The following is a 21384-nucleotide window of genomic DNA, read 5'->3' on the forward strand; positions in this document are numbered from 1 at the left end:
AATATGCAAAGGTAACTACCTTACACAAAAATTTATAAAAAATTAAATCAAAAATTAATCTTTATTAAAAATAACAAAAATTAACACAATTAGAATTTTACCTTTATTTTAAAATTATCACCAAAATTAAAAATTTTTTTTACATTTAATTTTAAAAATTAATTTTTAAATTAACTAGAAAAACTAACAAATATTTTTAAAAATATTTAAAAAAATTTATTTTACCTTTATATCTTCAATATAATGCTCTTAAATTAAGCTATTTAAATTTAATAATTAAATAATAAAATAATTAAAAATCATAAAAAAAATAATAAAATATAAACTTTATAACTATTTAAAAAAATACTCTGTCTAAATCTAATTATTTTCTTAAAAAAATAAATTAAACCTCTATTTAAATTATATTCAATTCAACCAATTTCAAAAACCTTTAAAGTAAAAAATCCAATATAAAGAAAATTATTTAAAAAAAAATTTACTTTAAAAAATAATAAATTTCATATTAATCTAAAAAAAAAAATATTAAATAAAGAAAATATATATTTTATAGAAAATAAAAAATTATTAAGTTCAAAAAAAAATCAAATTCTAAAAAATAAAATTAATACTCTTAAAATCTTAAATTTAAATTCTAATAAAATTAAATCAAATTTATAAAATATTAATCATATAAAAAAAGAACCAAAAAACAACATAATAAAACTAATAAATATTATACTAATAATTAAGATTTTTCTTTCAAATTTAATAATCATTAAATAATTAAATATAGAAAAATTTATTATTATTAAATAATAAATTACACGAATTGAATAAAAAAAAGTTAAAAAAAAAGAAAATAAAAAAAAAAAAAAAAAAAAAAAATTCAAATTTATTATTAAAAAGTATTCAAAAATCAAGTCCTTAGAATAAAAACTACAGAAAAAAGGAAAACCACATAATGATATTAAAGTAAATATAAAAATCAAACCACAAAAAGGTAAATAATCAATTAATCCCCCTATTTTACGAATATCTTGATTATTATTTATATTAAGAATTAAAATACCAGATCTCAAAAATATTATAGATTTAAATAAAGCATGTATTAATAAATAAAAAAAACATATATCAATTTTACCTAAACATAAAATCATAAATATAAAACTTATTTGACTTAAAGTAGAAAAAGCAATAATTTTCTTTAAATCAAATTCAAAAATTGCATTTAAACCAGATATTAATATAGTTAAACAAGAAATTACTATTAAATAATTTAAAAAAGAAAAATTTAAAAAAATTTCATTAAACCGAATTATTAAATAAATACCAGCAGTTACTAAAGTAGAAGAATGAACTAAAGAAGAAACAGGTGTAGGAGCTGCTATAGCTAAAGGCAACCAAGAAGAAAAAGGAATTTGAGCTCTTTTAGTCAAAGAAGCAAATATAATTATCAAACTAATAAAAAATAAATAATTTAAATTTCTATAATAATTAATTAAAATAAAATTTCAAGAACCAAAATTTAATATTCAAATTATAGATATAATAATAAATAAATCACCTAAACGATTTAAAATAACAGTTACCAATCCCGAACTATAAGATTTTTTATTTTGATAAAAAACAACTAAACAGAAAGAAACCATTCCTAAACCATCTCAACCCAACAAAATTCTAATTAAATTAGGACTAAGAATTAAAAAAAATATAAACATAATAAAAAAATTTATTAATATTAAAAATCGATTCTTATTAAAATCATAATTTATATATTCTATTCTATACAATAAAATTATTGAAGAAATCAAAAATACAAAAGAAATAAATATTAAAGATATTCAATCCAATAAAATAACATATAAAACTATACAAGAATTAAAAAAAAAAAATATATACTCAATAAAATAAAATTTATCAAAATAAATTAATAATAAGCCTAAAATAAAAAAAATAATAAATGATATAAAAAAAAAAAAAAAAAAAAAAAAAAAAAAATTAAATTTAATTATTTAAATATAACATATAATCTTTAATTCCACAAATTAATATTTTAATTAAACTATTTAAATAACAAAATAATTCTATAATTAAAAAAATTATATTCAAAGGTAATCAATGTATAAATAATAATAAATATTCTGTTAAATTAATATAAACTAAATAATTTATATTAAAAAATAATTTACCATATTGAGTATATAAATATAAATAAAGACTATATAAAAATATTAAAATCATAATTAATAAATAAAATATATAAAAATAATCTAATCAAATTATTAAACTAATTAATAAAAATAATTCACCAAATAAATTTAAAGAAGGAGGAAAAGATATATTAGAAGAACATAATAAAAATCATCAAAATGATAAAAAAGGATAAATATTAATTAAACCTTTATTTAAAAACATTCTACGACTTTTAAAACGTAAATAACAAATATTTCTTAAACAAAATAATCCAGAAGAACATAAACCATGACCAAATATTAAAATTAATGAACCAAAATAACCTCAATTATTTAAAGTTAAAAACCCAATAATAACTAAACCTATATGAACAACAGAAGAATAAGCAATTAAAATTTTAAGATCTCTTTGAAAAAAACAAACTAATCTTAAAATTATTATTCCTAATAAACATAAAGAAATTAATAAATAATTAAATTTAAGATTAATCTTAAAAATTAACATTAAAATATGATAAATACCAAAACCACCTAATTTTAATATAATACCAGCTAAAATTATTGAACCACAAATAGGAGCTTCAACATGAGCTTTAGGTAATCAGATATGAAATATAAATAAAGGTATTTTAACTAAAAAAATTATTATTAAAAATATATAAAAATAAAAATTTAAATTATTTAAATAATCAAAATAATACATAAATATAAAGTTAAAATTATTTAAACTTAATAAACATGAAAAAAAAGGTAAAGAAAAAAAAATTATATAAATAAATAAATAAAATCCAGCTTTAAAACGCTCATATTGATATCCTCAACCATAAATTAAAATAATTACAGGAATTAAATTAATTTCATAAAAAATATAAAATAAAAAAAAACTATTTCTAAAAAAACAAAAATAAAAAATAATAACAAAAATAAATATTAATAAATTAAAATAATTTAAATAATTATTTTTAAAATTAAGTCTAGAAATATAAACTAATCTAATAATCCAAATACCTAATATAAATATTAAATAAGAAAATATATCTATACCAAATAAATATCTAATATTTAAAAAATAATTGAATATTGGAATCTTAAAATATATAAAAAAAAAAAAAAAAAAAAAAAAAATTCTGGGCTAATCATCATCTTTTAACCTTCAAGCTAAAAAAAATCATTCTAAAAATAATTAATATTAAAATTATTAACATTGTAAAATTATTAATGATTTTATATAATCATTTCCATATATACGAACTATTAAAATCAAAATTGTTAAACCTAATACTCTTTCACTAATACAAAAAATAAAAAAAACTAATAATAAAATATATTGCTTAATAAATATTATTAAATTTAACAAAAATAATAAAGATAAAATTAATAATAAATATTCTAATCCTAAAAGTATTATTAATAAATGATTAAAATTAAAAATATAAAATAAGACTCCAGAAAATAATATAAATATTAAAACTAAAATAAATAAATTTATCATTTTAATAGTTTAAAAAAAACATTGATATTGTAAATCAAAATTATAAAATTATTTAAAATAAATCAGTATAAATATATACATATTATCATTAATCTCCAAAATTAATATTTTAATTAAAATATATACTGAATTTTAAAAATTATTTTATTAACTAATTTAATTATAGCAATTATATTAACAATAATGAAATCACCTATTAGATCAAATTTAATTATTTTAATTCAAACAATAACTTTAACTATAATAATTAATTTAATTAATAAAACATCATGAATTTCATTTATAGTTTTCATTTTATATATTGGAGGATTAATAATTATTTTTTTATATATCTCAAGAATTGCTTTTAATGAATTAAATATTAATAAAAATTATAAAAACATAATTTACAAAATAATTTTTATATTCTTAATATTAATTTACTTTAAATTATCTCTAAATATAGAAAATATGATTTATGAAAATAAATTTATATTTGAAGATAACTTTTACTTATTAAACATATTTATAATACCTAATAATATTTTAATCTATATAATTATATTTATTCTTTTTTTTATATTAATTTTAATTATCTGAATATTAAAAATTAATAAAGGACCAATTCGACAAAAAACCAATTAATGAAAAAAAACATAATAAAAATTATATCACCAATATTAAACTTACCAACACCTACTAGAATTAGTTTTATATGAAATTTTGGATCTTTATTAATAATCTGCTTAATTAATCAAATTTTAACAGGATTATTTTTAGCTTTCCATTATAAAACAGATATTAACTTAGCTTTTCAAAGAATTATTAATATAAATCGAAATATTAATTTTGGATGATTAATTCGTTCTTTCCATGCTAATGGGGCATCAATATTTTTTATTATAATTTATATTCATATTAGACGAGGAATTTATATAAATTCATTTAATTTTAAAATAACATGAATTGTAGGAGTATTATTATTATTATTAACTATAATAACAGCTTTTGTAGGATATGTATTACCATGAGGACAAATATCATTTTGAGGTGCAACAGTAATTACAAATCTTTTATCAGCAATTCCATATTTAGGAAATTCAATTGTAATTTGAATTTGAGGAGGCTTCTCTATTAGTAATGCTACATTAACACGATTTTTTTCAATTCACTTTATTTTACCTTTTATTATTATTTTATTTACTTTTATTCATCTTTTTTTTTTACATATAACAGGATCTAATAATCCATTAGGTATTAATAGAAATTTTGATAAAATCAGATTTTCACCTTATTTCTTAATTAAAGATTTAATTGGATTAATTATATTTATATGAATATTTTTCATTTTAACTTTAATTTTTCCTTATTTATTAAATGATCATAATAATTTTGATATAGCAAATTCAATAATTACGCCTAATCATATTCAACCAGAATGATATTTTTTATTTTCATATTCAATTTTACGAGCAATCCCTAATAAATTAGGAGGAGTTATTGCCTTAATATTATCAATTTTAATTTTATTGATTATACCTTTATTAAATAAAAAAAACTTCTTAAGAAATAAATTTTATCCTATAAATAAAATTCTATTTTGAATTTTTATTATAACATTTTTTATATTAACATGAATTGGTATACAACCAGTTGAATATCCTTTTATTTCAACAAGTCAAATTTTTACAACAATTTACTTTTCATATTTTTTTATTAATTTTTATATTATAAAAATATGAGATAAATTATTAACTTAATAAAATCAGTTAATTAATTTATTTAAAATATTTATTTTGAAAATAAAAAATAGAAATTAATTCTATTAACTTAATACTAAAATTAATGATATAAGTTAAATAATTTAATAGAAAAATTAAATATAAATAAAAATAAAGATAAAGGTAAAATTAATTTTCAAATTAAATATATTAACTTATCATAACGAAAACGTGGTAAAAACCCACGTAATCAAATAATTAAAAATATAAATGTTAAAATAAAAATATTTAAATAAAATTTATTCATTATTAAACCAAAAAATATTTCACATAATAATATACCTATAAATATAATTCTTATATATTCAGATATAAAAATAAAAATAAAAGATAAACTTCTAAATTCAATATTAAAACCAGAAACTAATTCTGATTCTCCTTCAGAAAAATCAAAAGGAGAACGATTCATTTCTGCTAAAAATCTAATTAATAATAAAATAAATATTAAAAAAAGAAAAAAAAAAAATTTAGAATTTATTTGATAAATATAAAAATCATTTAAATTAAATCTATTAATTAAAAATATTAAATTTATAATAATAATTATTATTCTTACTTCATAAGAAATTATTTGAGAAATAAAACGAATTATCCCTAAAACTGAATAATTAGAATTAGATGATCATCTAATTATTAAAAAAATATAAACTATTAAACTCGAACAACAAAACATATAAATTAAACCAAAACCTATAATATAATTTATACCAATATAAGGATAAATAAATCAAAAAAAAACAGAAATTAATAAACCTAATATAGGGGAAATTATAAAAATTAAAAAATTTATATTTCTAGGATAATTAACTTCTTTAAAAAATAACTTTAAACCATCACCTATAGGTTGAAAAACACCTTTAATAAAAAATTTATTAGGGCCTTTACGTAATTGAATATAACCTAAAACTTTACGTTCTAATAAAGTAAAAAAAGCTACTCTTATGAAAACTATTAAAAATAAAATCAAAAAATTAATAATTATAATAAATATAAAAATTACTATCTATAATTAAAATTATATAATTAAATTCTAAATTTAACACAATTATCTGCCAAAATAGTTAAATTAATTTAATTCACTTAATAAAAAAATTTAATTTAATTATTTAATCCTTTCGTACTAAAATAAATTATTTTTTAAAAGATAGAAACCAACCTGGCTTACACCGGTTTGAACTCAAATCATGTAAGAATTTAAAGGTCGAACAGACCTAATACTTAAAATTTTGCACCTAAGATTAATCTTAATTCAACATCGAGGTCGCAAACTAATTTTTAAATTTGAACTTAAAAAATTAATTACGCTGTTATCCCTAAAGTAACTTTTTCCTATAATTAAAAATTTTAATTCAAATAATCACTAAATAATGTAAAATTTTAAAAAAAGTTTAATAATTTTTTTTATCACCCCAATAAAATAAATAATAAAATTAAAATATTTATAATCCAAAAAAATTAAAATTAATATTTATAAAGTTTTATAGGGTCTTATCGTCCCTTTAAATAATTTAAGCTTTTTTACTTAAAAATAAAATTTTAATTATATAAATAATAAAGTTTATTTCTCATCAAATCTTTCATACAAGTCCTCAATTAAAAGACTAATTATTATGCTACCTTTGCACAGTCAAAATACTGCAGCTATTTAATAAATCATTGAGCAGATCCTATATTAAATTAAACTTAATACAATGTTTTTGTTAAACAGATGAAAATAATTTTTGCCGAATTCATAATTTATAAATATAAATTATACTAATTTAATCATTATTACTAAAAATTAAATATTAATTAATAAAATTTAATAAAAAAAATAAATAAATTTATAATAAATTAAAACTAAATAAATAATAAATTTTTACAAACTTATAATAAAAATTTCTATTCCTATAAATTATTAAAATAAATAAATTATTATATAAAAATTTTAAGCTTATCCCTAAAATAATTTAAATTTAAAATATTAATATATAAAATCAAAATAACTTTTAAAATTTTAAATTAAATTTAAATCTTAAATAACTAAATATAATATAACGAATTAAATTTCAAAACTAATATTATTTTATAAATATTTATAAAACAATAAATTAATAATAAAATTAACTCTATAAATTTTGAGAAATTAAAAAAAAATTAAAAATTTTAATTAACCCTGATACAAAAGGTACTAAAAATATTCTTTTTAAAATTTAACTAATTCTTTTACAATACTATTAAACTATAAATCTAAAAATTAATTTTTACTTAATACTAAAACCCTAAATAAATAAATTACTTTTATAAAAAATCAATAAAAAATAAATATATTAATAACTTTAATTTAAATAAAGTTTAACAACATCCTATCATTGTAAATGACATACTTAAATTTAGATATTTATTTATAAAAAATATAATCTTTCTAAATACACTTTCCAGTACATTTACTTTGTTACGACTTGTCTTATTTTTAATAAGAATGACGGGCAATATGTACATATTTTAGATCTTTATTCATATTAATTAAATAAATAAATTTACTATTAAATCCAATTTCATTTTAATTTTCATCTAAAATCCAAAAATAAAATTTAATGTAACCCATTATAAACTTATTTATTAACCACATCTTGACTTAACATAAATCATAAAAATAAACAAAGAAAATAAATTTTTAAATATATTCATGACAGCGATATATGAACTATTTAAAATAAGTAAAATTAATCGTGGATTATCAATTAAAAAACAGGTTCCTCTAATAAGACTAAAATACCGCCAAATTTTTTAAATTTAAAGAACATAACTATTAATTTTTTAGTAAATTAATTTAAACTTTTATAATAGGGTATCTAATCCTAGTTTTAAATAAAATTTAATAGAATAAAATAATTATAATAATAATTCTTAATTAAATTTTACTTTATTAAAAAAAATTAAATTATAAATTATACTTAATACTAATAACCAAACTATTTTACTTGTATATTATGTTTAACCGCAACTGCTGGCACATATTTAGTTTATACTTAAATTAATAATTAAATCTAAATCTCTTTAATATTTAATATTTAATACTGAGAATTATTAAAATCCTTTAAGAACTTATTAACAATCAAAAAATTTCATGTATTTTCTTAATTAAATAAAATTTTATAATAAAATAAATTATATTTATATATAAAATAATAATAATATGGTTTAATATTATTAAAATAAGCAATTTTTAATTAAATTTTAATTTTATTGAATTTATAATAAATTACAATTTTAAATTAAACAATAAAACTTAAGTAAATAAAAATAAATTTTCCAAATTTGAAGACAAAAATTATACACAATTATGTAGTTATACCCAAAAATTTCTCACAAAAATATTTTAATTAACGAATTATGATAAAAAATCGAATAAAGAATTTTTATTTTTACAATTTTTGAAAAACCAAATTATACAATTTTTAATAATTTAACTCAACTTTTTAAAATAAAAAAACTAAATTGTAATTTTTCAACATATTTTTTTTTAATAATGGACATTTCTAACAAATTAAAATTAATTTTATAGATAAAAAAAGTATACTTTTTTTAGTTAATTTATACGACTATTTACATATATTTAAATATTTATATACTGATTAATTCCTAAATTGAAATTTTAATAAAATATAAATATTTTCTGTAATCAGGTTTATACATTTAATGAGCTAAAATTTTAAATTAAACAATAAAACTCGAATAAATAAAAATAAATTTTCCAAATTTGAAGACAAAAATCATACACAATTATGTAGTTATACCCAAAAATTTCTCACAAAAATATTTTAGTTAACGAATTATGATAAAAAATCGAATAAAGAATTTTTATTTTTGCAATTTTTGAAAAACCAAATTATACAATTTTTAATAATTTAACTCAACTTTTTAAAGTAAAAAAACTAAAATTGTAATTTTTCAACATATTTTTTTTTAATAATGGACATTTCTAACAAATTAAAATTAATTTTATAGATAAAAAAAGTATACTTTTTTTAGTTAATTTATACGACTATTTACATATATTTAAATATTTATATACTGATTAATTCCTAAATTAAAATTTTAATAAAATATAAATATTTTCTGTAATCAGGTTTATACATTTAATGAACTAAAATTTTAAATTAAACAATAAAACTCGAATAAATAAAAATAAATTTTCCAAATTTGAAGACAAAAATCATACACAATTATGTAGTTATACCCAAAAATTTCTCACAAAAATATTTTAGTTAACGAATTATGATAAAAAATCGAATAAAGAATTTTTATTTTTGCAATTTTTGAAAAACCAAATTATACAATTTTTAATAATTTAACTCAACTTTTTAAAGTAAAAAAACTAAAATTGTAATTTTTCAACATATTTTTTTTTAATAATGGACATTTCTAACAAATTAAAATTAATTTTATAGATAAAAAAAGTATACTTTTTTTAGTTAATTTATACGACTATTTACATATATTTAAATATTTATATACTGATTAATTCCTAAATTAAAATTTTAATAAAATATAAATATTTTCTGTAATCAGGTTTATACATTTAATGAGCTAAAATTTTAAATTAAACAATAAAACTCGAATAAATAAAAATAAATTTTCCAAATTTGAAGACAAAAATCATACACAATTATGTAGTTATACCCAAAAATTTCTCACAAAAATATTTTAGTTAACGAATTATGATAAAAAATCGAATAAAGAATTTTTATTTTTGCAATTTTTGAAAAACCAAATTATACAATTTTTAATAATTTAACTCAACTTTTTAAAGTAAAAAAACTAAAATTGTAATTTTTCAACATATTTTTTTTTAATAATGGACATTTCTAACAAATTAAAATTAATTTTATAGCTAAAAAAAATATACTTTTTTTAGTTAATTTATACGACTATTCCTACTTTAATTTTTCAAATAATTGAATTTTCAAACTAGAAACCTTATATATATATATACAATAAATATATGTATATATTCATATAAGGATTTATATACATATATATATATATATAAGATGTATAGATAATATTACTATATAAGGATTATATATATATATATATATATATATATATAATATAAGCTATATAGATGTATATATGTATTATATATATATACTATATATATATGAAGTCTATATATGTATACTACTATATATATTAATAAATCCTCTATATACTCTTTCTTCTTTCTTTTTTTTTTAAAGGAGGGCTACGCCCCCCTTTTTAGACAATTACAAACGTCATGCCTCACTAAAACATATTTTTTTTAAAATTTTATTGAGATTATTCCCAATCTCTATCTAAACCAAGAAACATTTTTTTACTAAACAATATTTTTAAAAATAAAATGCCTGAAAAAGGGTTACTTTGATAGAGTAAATCATGTATTATATATACTTTTATTATACTTTAAGAAACTATCTAATCCATAAATTTCAAAAATTTATATGCATAAACACCTAAGTATATATCATAAAGAAAAATAAGCTAAAATAAGCTTTTGGATTCATACTTCAAATATAGAATAAAATTCTTTTTTCTGATAAATTTAAATTTAACAAAAATTATATTTTTTACATTATTAATATTTAGAACTTTAATATCAATTTCAGCATCAAATTGATTATCAATATGAATAGGATTAGAATTAAATCTATTTTCAATTATTCCAATTTTAAACTTTAAGTCATCAATTTACTCAATTGAAGCTACAATAAAATATTTTTTAATTCAAGCTTTTGCTTCAATTTTATTACTAATTTTTTTAATTAATAAAAATCTATTATTTATAAATAATGATAATATTTTAATTATAATATCACTATTAATAAAATTAAGATTAATACCTTTTCATTTATGATTACCTTCAATAATAGAAGGACTGAATTGAATATCATGTTTATTAATAATAACTTGACAAAAAATCACACCTTTAATTATAATTTCTTATTTAAATATTAATAAAAATATAATTTTTTTAATTGTATTAATCTCAATAAATTCAATTTTTGGTTTAAATCAAAATTCAATACGTAAAATTTTAGCTATATCATCAATTAATAATACTACCTGAATACTATTTGCAATTTTAATAAATGAAAATTTATGAATTAATTACTTTTTAATTTATTCTTTATTAAATTTTTTAATTATTAAAATACTTAATAATTATAATGTTAATTATATTAATCAAATAAAACTATTTAATTTAAATTTTTTTTTCAAATTAAATATATTAATATTAATTTTTTCAATTATAGGTTTACCTCCCATAATAGGATTTTTAATAAAATGAATACTAATTAAAACTTTAATCTATAATAATATATATATTATTATAATAATATTAATTATACTAACTATTTTAAATTTACTTTTTTATATTAAATTAACTTATTTTATATTATTTAATTTTAATCTTTTTAATAAATGATATCTAATATATAAAAAAAACAATTATGATTTCATTATATTAATAAATTTTTTTAGATTATTTTTTAGTTACTTATTTATTTATTAAGGTTTTAAGTTAACTAAATAAACTATTAATCTTCAAAATTAAAAATATTATATTTTAAACCTTAATTAAATAATTAATACCTTTAAATTTGCAATTTAATATCATTTAATATGAATATAAGATTTAATGATAAAAAGATTATTTAATCTATATATAAATTTACAATTTACAACCTATTATCAGCCATTTTATCTATAAAATGAATTTTTTCAACTAATCATAAAGATATTGGAACTTTATACTTTTTATTTGGTATTTGATCAGGTATAATTGGATCATCTCTTAGAATTTTAATTCGTCTAGAACTAAGACAAATTAATTCTATTATTAATAATAACCAATTATATAATGTAATTGTAACAATTCATGCTTTTATTATAATTTTTTTTATAACAATACCAATTGTAATTGGTGGATTTGGAAATTGATTAATTCCTATAATAATAGGTTGTCCTGATATATCATTCCCACGTTTAAATAACATTAGATTTTGATTATTACCCCCATCATTAATAATAATAATTTGTAGTTTTTTAATTAATAATGGAACAGGAACAGGATGAACTATTTATCCACCTTTATCAAATAACATTGCACATAATAATATTTCAGTTGATTTAACTATTTTTTCCTTACATTTAGCAGGAATCTCCTCAATTTTAGGAGCAATTAACTTTATTTGTACAATTCTTAATATAATACCAAATAATATAAAATTAAATCAAATTCCTCTTTTCCCTTGATCAATTTTAATTACAGCTATTTTATTAATTTTATCTTTACCAGTCTTAGCTGGTGCTATTACAATATTATTAACTGATCGAAATTTAAACACTTCATTTTTTGATCCAGCAGGAGGAGGAGATCCTATTCTTTATCAACATTTATTTTGATTCTTTGGACATCCTGAAGTTTATATTTTAATTTTACCTGGATTTGGATTAATTTCACATATTATTAGTCAAGAAAGAAATAAAAATGAAACATTTGGTAATATTAGAATAATTTATGCAATATTAACTATTGGATTATTAGGATTTATTGTATGAGCTCATCATATATTTACAATTGGTATAGATGTTGATACACGAGCATATTTTACATCAGCAACTATAATTATTGCCATTCCTACAGGAATTAAAATTTTTAGATGATTAGCTACTATTTATGGATCTAAAATTAATTTTTCACCCTCAACAATTTGATCTTTAGGTTTCATTTTTCTATTTACAATTGGTGGCTTAACAGGAGTTATTCTTGCTAATTCATCTATTGATATTATTCTTCATGATACTTATTATGTAGTAGCTCATTTTCATTATGTATTATCTATAGGAATTGTATTTGCAATTATTGCTAGACTAATTCATTGATTCCCAATTTTTACAGGATTTTCTATAAATAACTTTATTTTAAAAATTCAATTTATTTTAATATTTATTGGAGTAAATTTAACTTTTTTCCCCCAACATTTTTTAGGTTTAAATGGAATACCTCGACGTTATACAGATTATCCTAATAATTTTTTATTATGAAATATAATTTCATCAATTGGATCAATAATTTCAACATTTAGAATTATCATTTTAATTTATTCAATTTGAAATAGAATTTTTTTAAAAAAAACAACAATTTTCAAATTAAATTTAAGAAACTCTATTGAATGAATTCATAATTTACCTCCATTAGAACATTCATATTCAGAATTACCTTTAATTATTAATTTCTAATATGGCAGAAATTATATGCAATGAACTTAAAATTCATTTATAAAGAATAATCTTTTTTTAGAAATTATAACTTGATTAAAACTAAGATTTCAAAATAGAAATTCGCCATTAATAGAACAATTAATTTTTTTTCATGATCATACAATTTTTATTATTATTATAATTATATCAACAATTACTTACATAATATTATTTATTATAAACAATAAATTTATTAATATTAAAATTTCAGAAAATCAAATAATTGAGTTTATTTGAACAACAACTCCACCTATTATTTTAATTTTTATTGCCATACCTTCTTTACATTTATTATATTTAATAGATGAAATTAAATGTCCTATTTTAACAATTAAAATTTTTGGGCATCAATGATTTTGATCCTATGAATACTCAGATTTTTCAAATATTGAATTTGAATCATATATAATTAATGATTTAAATAAAGAAAATTTCCGTTTAATTGAAGTAGATAATAAAACTATTATCCCATTTAAATTTAATATTCGACTTTTAATTTCATCAGATGATGTTATTCACTCTTGAACTATTCCAAGTTTAGCAATTAAAATTGATGCAATTCCAGGACGAATAAACCAAATTAATCTTTTTATAAATCGTCCTGGAATATACTTTGGTCAATGTTCAGAAATTTGCGGAATTAATCATAGATTTATACCAATTCAGATTGAATCAATTAATTTAAATAAATTTATCTATTGAATTAAAAACTTTTAACTCATTAGATGACTGAAAAGCAAAGTAATGATCTCTTAAATCAAAATATAGTAAATTAGCAATTACTTCTAATGAAAGAGATTAGTTAAAGTTATAACATTAATTTGTCAAATTAAAATTATTTATTTATATCACTTAATCCCTCAAATAGCACCAATAAATTGATTAATTCTATTTATATTTTTTTTTTCTATATTCTATTTAATTATAAATCTATTATACTTTAATTTTATTAAAAATATAAAAATTAAAATTTCATTTAAAAATAACATAAAAAATTATAATAAATTTATTTAATATTTTTGACCCTTCAACAAAAGTTTTTAATTTAGAATTAAATTGAATTAGAACTTTATTAATTATTTTAATAATACCAAATTTTTTATGAATTATACCAAATCGAATAAATTGATTTATATTTAAAATTTTTAATATATTAAATAACGAAATATTAATATTATATAAAATAAAAAAAACTAAATCACCTGCATTTATATTTATTGCATTATTTATATTTATTTTACTTAATAACTTTTTTAGATTATTTCCTTATATTTTTTCATCATCAAGTCATATAATTTTTTCAATTACTTTAGCTTTACCATTCTGATTATTTTACATTATTTTTTCAACATGTAAAAATACAAAAAATATAATTGCACATTTAATTCCACTTAATACACCAATTTATTTAGCCCCATTAATAACAATCATTGAAACAATAAGAATTATTATTCGACCATTTTCTTTATCTATTCGTCTAACTGCAAATTTAATTGCAGGACACTTACTTATAACATTATTAAACTTTAATTCAATAATAATCATTATTATTTTAATTCAAATATTTATAATAATTTTTGAATTATGTGTAGCCTTAATCCAAAGATATGTATTTTCAATTCTTTCATCTTTATATTCTAGAGAATAATGATAAAAATTAATCAACCTTATTTTATTCTAAATTTAAGTCCATGACCAATTTTAATAGCTTTAAATACTTTTAATTTAATGATTTCAAATATCATAATTATAAATTTTAAATTTAATTTAATATCATTAATAAATTTAATTTTAATTATTACTATTTCAATCTTATGATGACGAGATGTAATTCGAGAAAGAACATTTCAAGGTAATCATAATTTTTATATTATAAATCTAATTAAATTTAGAATAATCTTATTTATTATTTCTGAAATATTTTTATTTATTTCATTTTTTTGAAATTTTTTACATAATTCTTTAGCACCATCAATTGAATTAGGATTAAACTGACCTCCTAAAAACATTAATTTTTTCAATCCATTATTAATCCCATTACTAAATACAATTATTTTATTAACATCAAGATTCACTGTAACATTAACTCATCTTTACTTATTAAATAATTCAAAAAAAAAAACAATTATTTTTATAAATATAACAATTATTTTAAGTATCTATTTTTTATTACTTCAAATATTAGAATATAAACAAGCAACATTTACATTTTCAGACTCAATTTTTGGATCATCATTTTATATAGCAACAGGATTCCATGGTTTACACGTTATTATTGGAACAATTTTCCTAATAATCAATTTAATACGTATAATAAAAATACATTTTTCATATATTCATCACATCAGATTTGAATTAGCTGCTTGATATTGACATTTCATTGATATTATTTGATTATTTTTATATATAACTTTCTACTGATGAAATAATTAATTTTATTAATATATATAAATAGTATATTTGATTTCCAATCAAAAAGTTTAATTTTTAAATAAAATAATTATATTAAATTTAATATCAATATTAACAATATTTATTATTATACTAATTTTATTTTCAATTATAATTTTAATCAATATAAAAATAAAATTTAACTACAACAAATCAGCACCATTTGAATGTGGATTTGATCCATTTAATAAATCACGAATTCCATTTTCCTTAAATTTTTATTTGATTGCAATTATCTTTTTAATTTTTGATATTGAAATCTCAATTATTCTACCAATAATTATAAATTTCAAAATCTCTAATATACTATATTTCAATATTATATTCATAATATTTTTTATATTTATAATTATTACTATTTTTTATGAATGAAAATTTGGATCATTAAATTGAAAAATTTAAAGGATAATAGTTAAAATTTATAACATTTAATTTGCTTTTAAAAATTATTATATAATTTATCTTAAATAAGAAGTAATATTTTACATATTAATTTCGACTTAATAATAGATTATCAAAATCCTTATTTATTAATTGAAACCAAAAAGAGGTTTATTACTGTTAATAATAATATTGAAAAAAATTCCAATTAAAAAGATTTTAAAAAAAAAGAAGCTGCTAACTATCTTTTAAAGCATTTAAAATGTTTAATCTTTAATTTATTTATTAGTTTAATTAAAACATTATATTTTCAATATAAAAATAATTTTTATTTATAAATAATAATTTTAAAAATTAATTTTTAAATTAACTAGAAAAACTAACAAATATTTTTAAAAAAAAATATGCAAAGGTAACTACCTTACACAAAAATTTATAAAAAATTAAATCAAAAATTAATCTTTATTAAAAATAACAAAAATTAACACAATTAGAATTTTACCTTTATTTTAAAATTATCACCAAAATTAAAAATTTTTTTTACATTTAATTTTAAAAATTAATTTTTAAATTAACTAAAAAAACTAACAAATATTTTTAAAAAAAAATATGCAAAGGTAACTACCTTACACAAAAATTTATAAAAAATTAAATCAAAAATTAATCTTTATTAAAAATAACAAAAATTAACACAATTAGAATTTTACCTTTATTTTAAAATTATCACCAAAATTAAAAATTTTTTTTACATTTAATTTTAAAAATTAATTTTTAAATTAACTAGAAAAACTAACAAATATTTTTAAAAAAAAATATGCAAAGGTAACTACCTTACACAAAAATTTATAAAAAATTAAATCAAAAATTAATCTTTATTAAAAATAACAAAAATTAACACAATTAGAATTTTACCTTTATTTTAAAATTATCACCAAAATTAAAAATTTTTTTTACATTTAATTTTAAAAATTAATTTTTAAATTAACTAGAAAAACTAACAAATATTTTTAAAAAAAAATATGCAAAGGTAACTACCTTACACAAAAATTTATAAAAAATTAAATCAAAAATTAATCTTTATTAAAAATAACAAAAATTAACACAATTAGAATTTTACCTTTATTTTAAAATTATCACCAAAATTAAAAATTTTTTTTACATTTAATTTTAAAAATTAATTTTTAAATTAACTAAAAAAACTAACAAATATTTTTAAAAAAAAATATGCAAAGGTAACTACCTTACACAAAAATTTATAAAAAATTAAATCAAAAATTAATCTTTATTAAAAATAACAAAAATTAACACAATTAGAATTTTACCTTTATTTTAAAATTATCACCGAAATTAAAAATTTTTTTTACATTTAATTTTAAAAATTAATTTTTAAATTAACTAGAAAAACTAACAAATATTTTTAAAAAAAAATATGCAAAGGTAACTACCTTACACAAAAATTTATAAAAAATTAAATCAAAAATTAATCTTTATTAAAAATAACAAAAATTAACACAATTAGAATTTTACCTTTATTTTAAAATTATCACCAAAATTAAAAATTTTTTTTACATTTAATTTTAAAAATTAATTTTTAAATTAACTAGAAAAACTAACAAATATTTTTAAAAAAAAATATGCAAAGGTAACTACCTTACACAAAAATTTATAAAAAATTAAATCAAAAATTAATCTTTATTAAAAATAACAAAAATTAACACAATTAGAATTTTACCTTTATTTTAAAATTATCACCAAAATTAAAAATTTTTTTTACATTTAATTTTAAAAATTAATTTTTAAATTAACTAAAAAAACTAACAAATATTTTTAAAAAAAAATATGCAAAGGTAACTACCTTACACAAAAATTTATAAAAAATTAAATCAAAAATTAATCTTTATTAAAAATAACAAAAATTAACACAATTAGAATTTTACCTTTATTTTAAAATTATCACCGAAATTAAAAATTTTTTTTACATTTAATTTTAAAAATTAATTTTTAAATTAACTAGAAAAACTAACAAATATTTTTAAAAAAAAATATGCAAAGGTAACTACCTTACACAAAAATTTATAAAAAATTAAATCAAAAATTAATCTTTATTAAAAATAACAAAAATTAACACAATTAGAATTTTACCTTTATTTTAAAATTATCACCAAAATTAAAAATTTTTTTTACATTTAATTTTAAAAATTAATTTTTAAATTAACTAGAAAAACTAACAAATATTTTTAAAAAAAAATATGCAAAGGTAACTACCTTACACAAAAATTTATAAAAAATTAAATCAAAAATTAATCTTTATTAAAAATAACAAAAATTAACACAATTAGAATTTTACCTTTATTTTAAAATTATCACCAAAATTAAAAATTTTTTTTACATTTAATTTTAAAAATTAATTTTTAAATTAACTAGAAAAACTAACAAATATTTTTAAAAAAAAATATGCAAAGGTAACTACCTTACACTAAAATTTATAAAAAATTAAATCAAAAATTAATCTTTATTAAAAATAACAAAAATTAACACAATTAGAATTTTACCTTTATTTTAAAAATTATCACCAAAATTAAAAATTTTTTTTACATTTAATTTTAAAAATTAATTTTTAAATTAACTAGAAAAACTAACAAATATTTTTAAAAAAAAATATGCAAAGGTAACTACCTTACACAAAAATTTATAAAAAATTAAATCAAAAATTAATCTTTATTAAAAATAACAAAAATTAACACAATTAGAATTTTACCTTTATTTTAAAATTATCACCAAAATTAAAAATTTTTTTTACATTTAATTTTAAAAATTAATTTTTAAATTAACTAGAAAAACTAACAAATATTTTTAAAAAAAAATATGCAAAGGTAACTACCTTACACAAAAATTTATAAAAAATTAAATCAAAAATTAATCTTTATTAAAAATAACAAAAATTAACACAATTAGAATTTTACCTTTATTTTAAAATTATCACCAAAATTAAAAATTTTTTTTACATTTAATTTTAAAAATTAATTTTTAAATTAACTAGAAAAACTAACAAATATTTTTAAAAAAAAATATGCAAAGGTAACTACCTTACACAAAAATTTATAAAAAATTAAATCAAAAATTAATCTTTATTAAAAATAACAAAAATTAACACAATTAGAATTTTACCTTTATTTTAAAATTATCACCAAAATTAAAAATTTTTTTTACATTTAATTTTAAAAATTAATTTTTAAATTAACTAGAAAAACTAACAAATATTTTTAAAAATATTTAAAAAAATTTATTTTACCTTTATATCTTCAATATAATGCTCTTAAATTAAGCTATTTAAATTTAATAATTAAATAATAAAATAATTAAAAATCATAAAAAAAATAATAAAATATAAACTTTATAACTATTTAAAAAAATACTCTGTCTAAATCTAATTATTTTCTTAAAAAAATAAATTAAACCTCTATTTAAATTATATTCAATTCAACCAATTTCAAAAACCTTTAAAGTAAAAAATCCAATATAAAGAAAATTATTTAAAAAAAAATTTACTTTAAAAAATAATAAATTTCATATTAATCTAAAAAAAAAAATATTAAATAAAGAAAATATATATTTTATAGAAAATAAAAAATTATTAAGTTCAAAAAAAAATCAAATTCTAAAAAATAAAATTAATACTCTTAAAATCTTAAATTTAAATTCTAATAAAATTAAATCAAATTTATAAAATATTAATCATATAAAAAAAGAACCAAAAAACAACATAATAAAACTAATAAATATTATACTAATAATTAAGATTTTTCTTTCAAATTTAATAATCATTAAATAATTAAATATAGAAAAATTTATTATTATTAAATAATAAATTACACGAATTGAATAAAAAAAAGTTAAAAAAAAAGAAAATAAAAAAAAAAAAAAAAAAAAAAAAATTCAAATTTATTATTAAAAAGTATTCAAAAATCAAGTCCTTAGAATAAAAACTACAGAAAAAAGGAAAACCACATAATGATATTAAAGTAAATATAAAAATCAAACCACAAAAAGGTAAATAATCAATTAATCCCCCTATTTTACGAATATCTTGATTATTATTTATATTAAGAATTAAAATACCAGATCTCAAAAATATTATAGATTTAAATAAAGCATGTATTAATAAATAAAAAAAACATATATCAATTTTACCTAAACATAAAATCATAAATATAAAACTTATTTGACTTAAAGTAGAAAAAGCAATAATTTTCTTTAAATCAAATTCAAAAATTGCATTTAAACCAGATATTAATATAGTTAAACAAGAAATTACTATTAAATAATTTAAAAAAGAAAAATTTAAAAAAATTTCATTAAACCGAATTATTAAATAAATACCAGCAGTTACTAAAGTAGAAGAATGAACTAAAGAAGAAACAGGTCGTAGGAGCTGCTATAGCTAAAGGCAACCAAGAAGAAAAAGGAATTTGAGCTCTTTTAGTCAAAGAAGCAAATATAATTATCAAACTAATAAAAAATAAATAATTTAAATTTCTATAATAATTAATTAAAATAAAATTTCAAGAACCAAAATTTAATATTCAAATTATAGATATAATAATAAATAAATCACCTAAACGATTTAAAATAACAGTTACCAATCCCGAACTATAAGATTTTTTATTTTGATAAAAAACAACTAAACAGAAAGAAACCATTCCTAAACCATCTCAACCCAACAAAATTCTAATTAAATTAGGACTAAGAATTAAAAAAAATATAAACATAATAAAAAAATTTATTAATATTAAAAATCGATTCTTATTAAAATCATAATTTATATATTCTATTA

At 15.4% G+C, this 21384-nt stretch overlaps 5 pseudogenes; 3 read left to right on the forward strand and 2 right to left on the reverse strand.

The window, feature by feature from the left end:
- Window positions 1-268: 268 nt before the first annotated feature.
- LOC132953509 (NADH-ubiquinone oxidoreductase chain 5-like) lies at window positions 269-1988 on the reverse strand (annotated as a pseudogene).
- A 2286-nt stretch (window positions 1989-4274) lies between these two features.
- LOC132953506 (cytochrome b-like) lies at window positions 4275-5413 on the forward strand (annotated as a pseudogene).
- An 8039-nt stretch (window positions 5414-13452) lies between these two features.
- On the forward strand, window positions 13453-14437 carry LOC132953507 (cytochrome c oxidase subunit 2-like; annotated as a pseudogene).
- Window positions 14438-14585: 148 nt separating this feature from the next.
- On the forward strand, window positions 14586-16151 carry LOC132953505 (cytochrome c oxidase subunit 3-like; annotated as a pseudogene).
- Window positions 16152-19885: 3734 nt separating this feature from the next.
- Window positions 19886-21376, reverse strand: LOC132953508 (NADH-ubiquinone oxidoreductase chain 5-like; annotated as a pseudogene).
- Window positions 21377-21384: the final 8 nt, after the last annotated feature.

The sequence above is a fragment of the Metopolophium dirhodum genome, unplaced genomic scaffold (genome assembly GCF_019925205.1).
Source record: "Metopolophium dirhodum isolate CAU unplaced genomic scaffold, ASM1992520v1 scaffold52, whole genome shotgun sequence".
NCBI classification, from domain to species: domain Eukaryota; kingdom Metazoa; phylum Arthropoda; class Insecta; order Hemiptera; family Aphididae; genus Metopolophium; species Metopolophium dirhodum.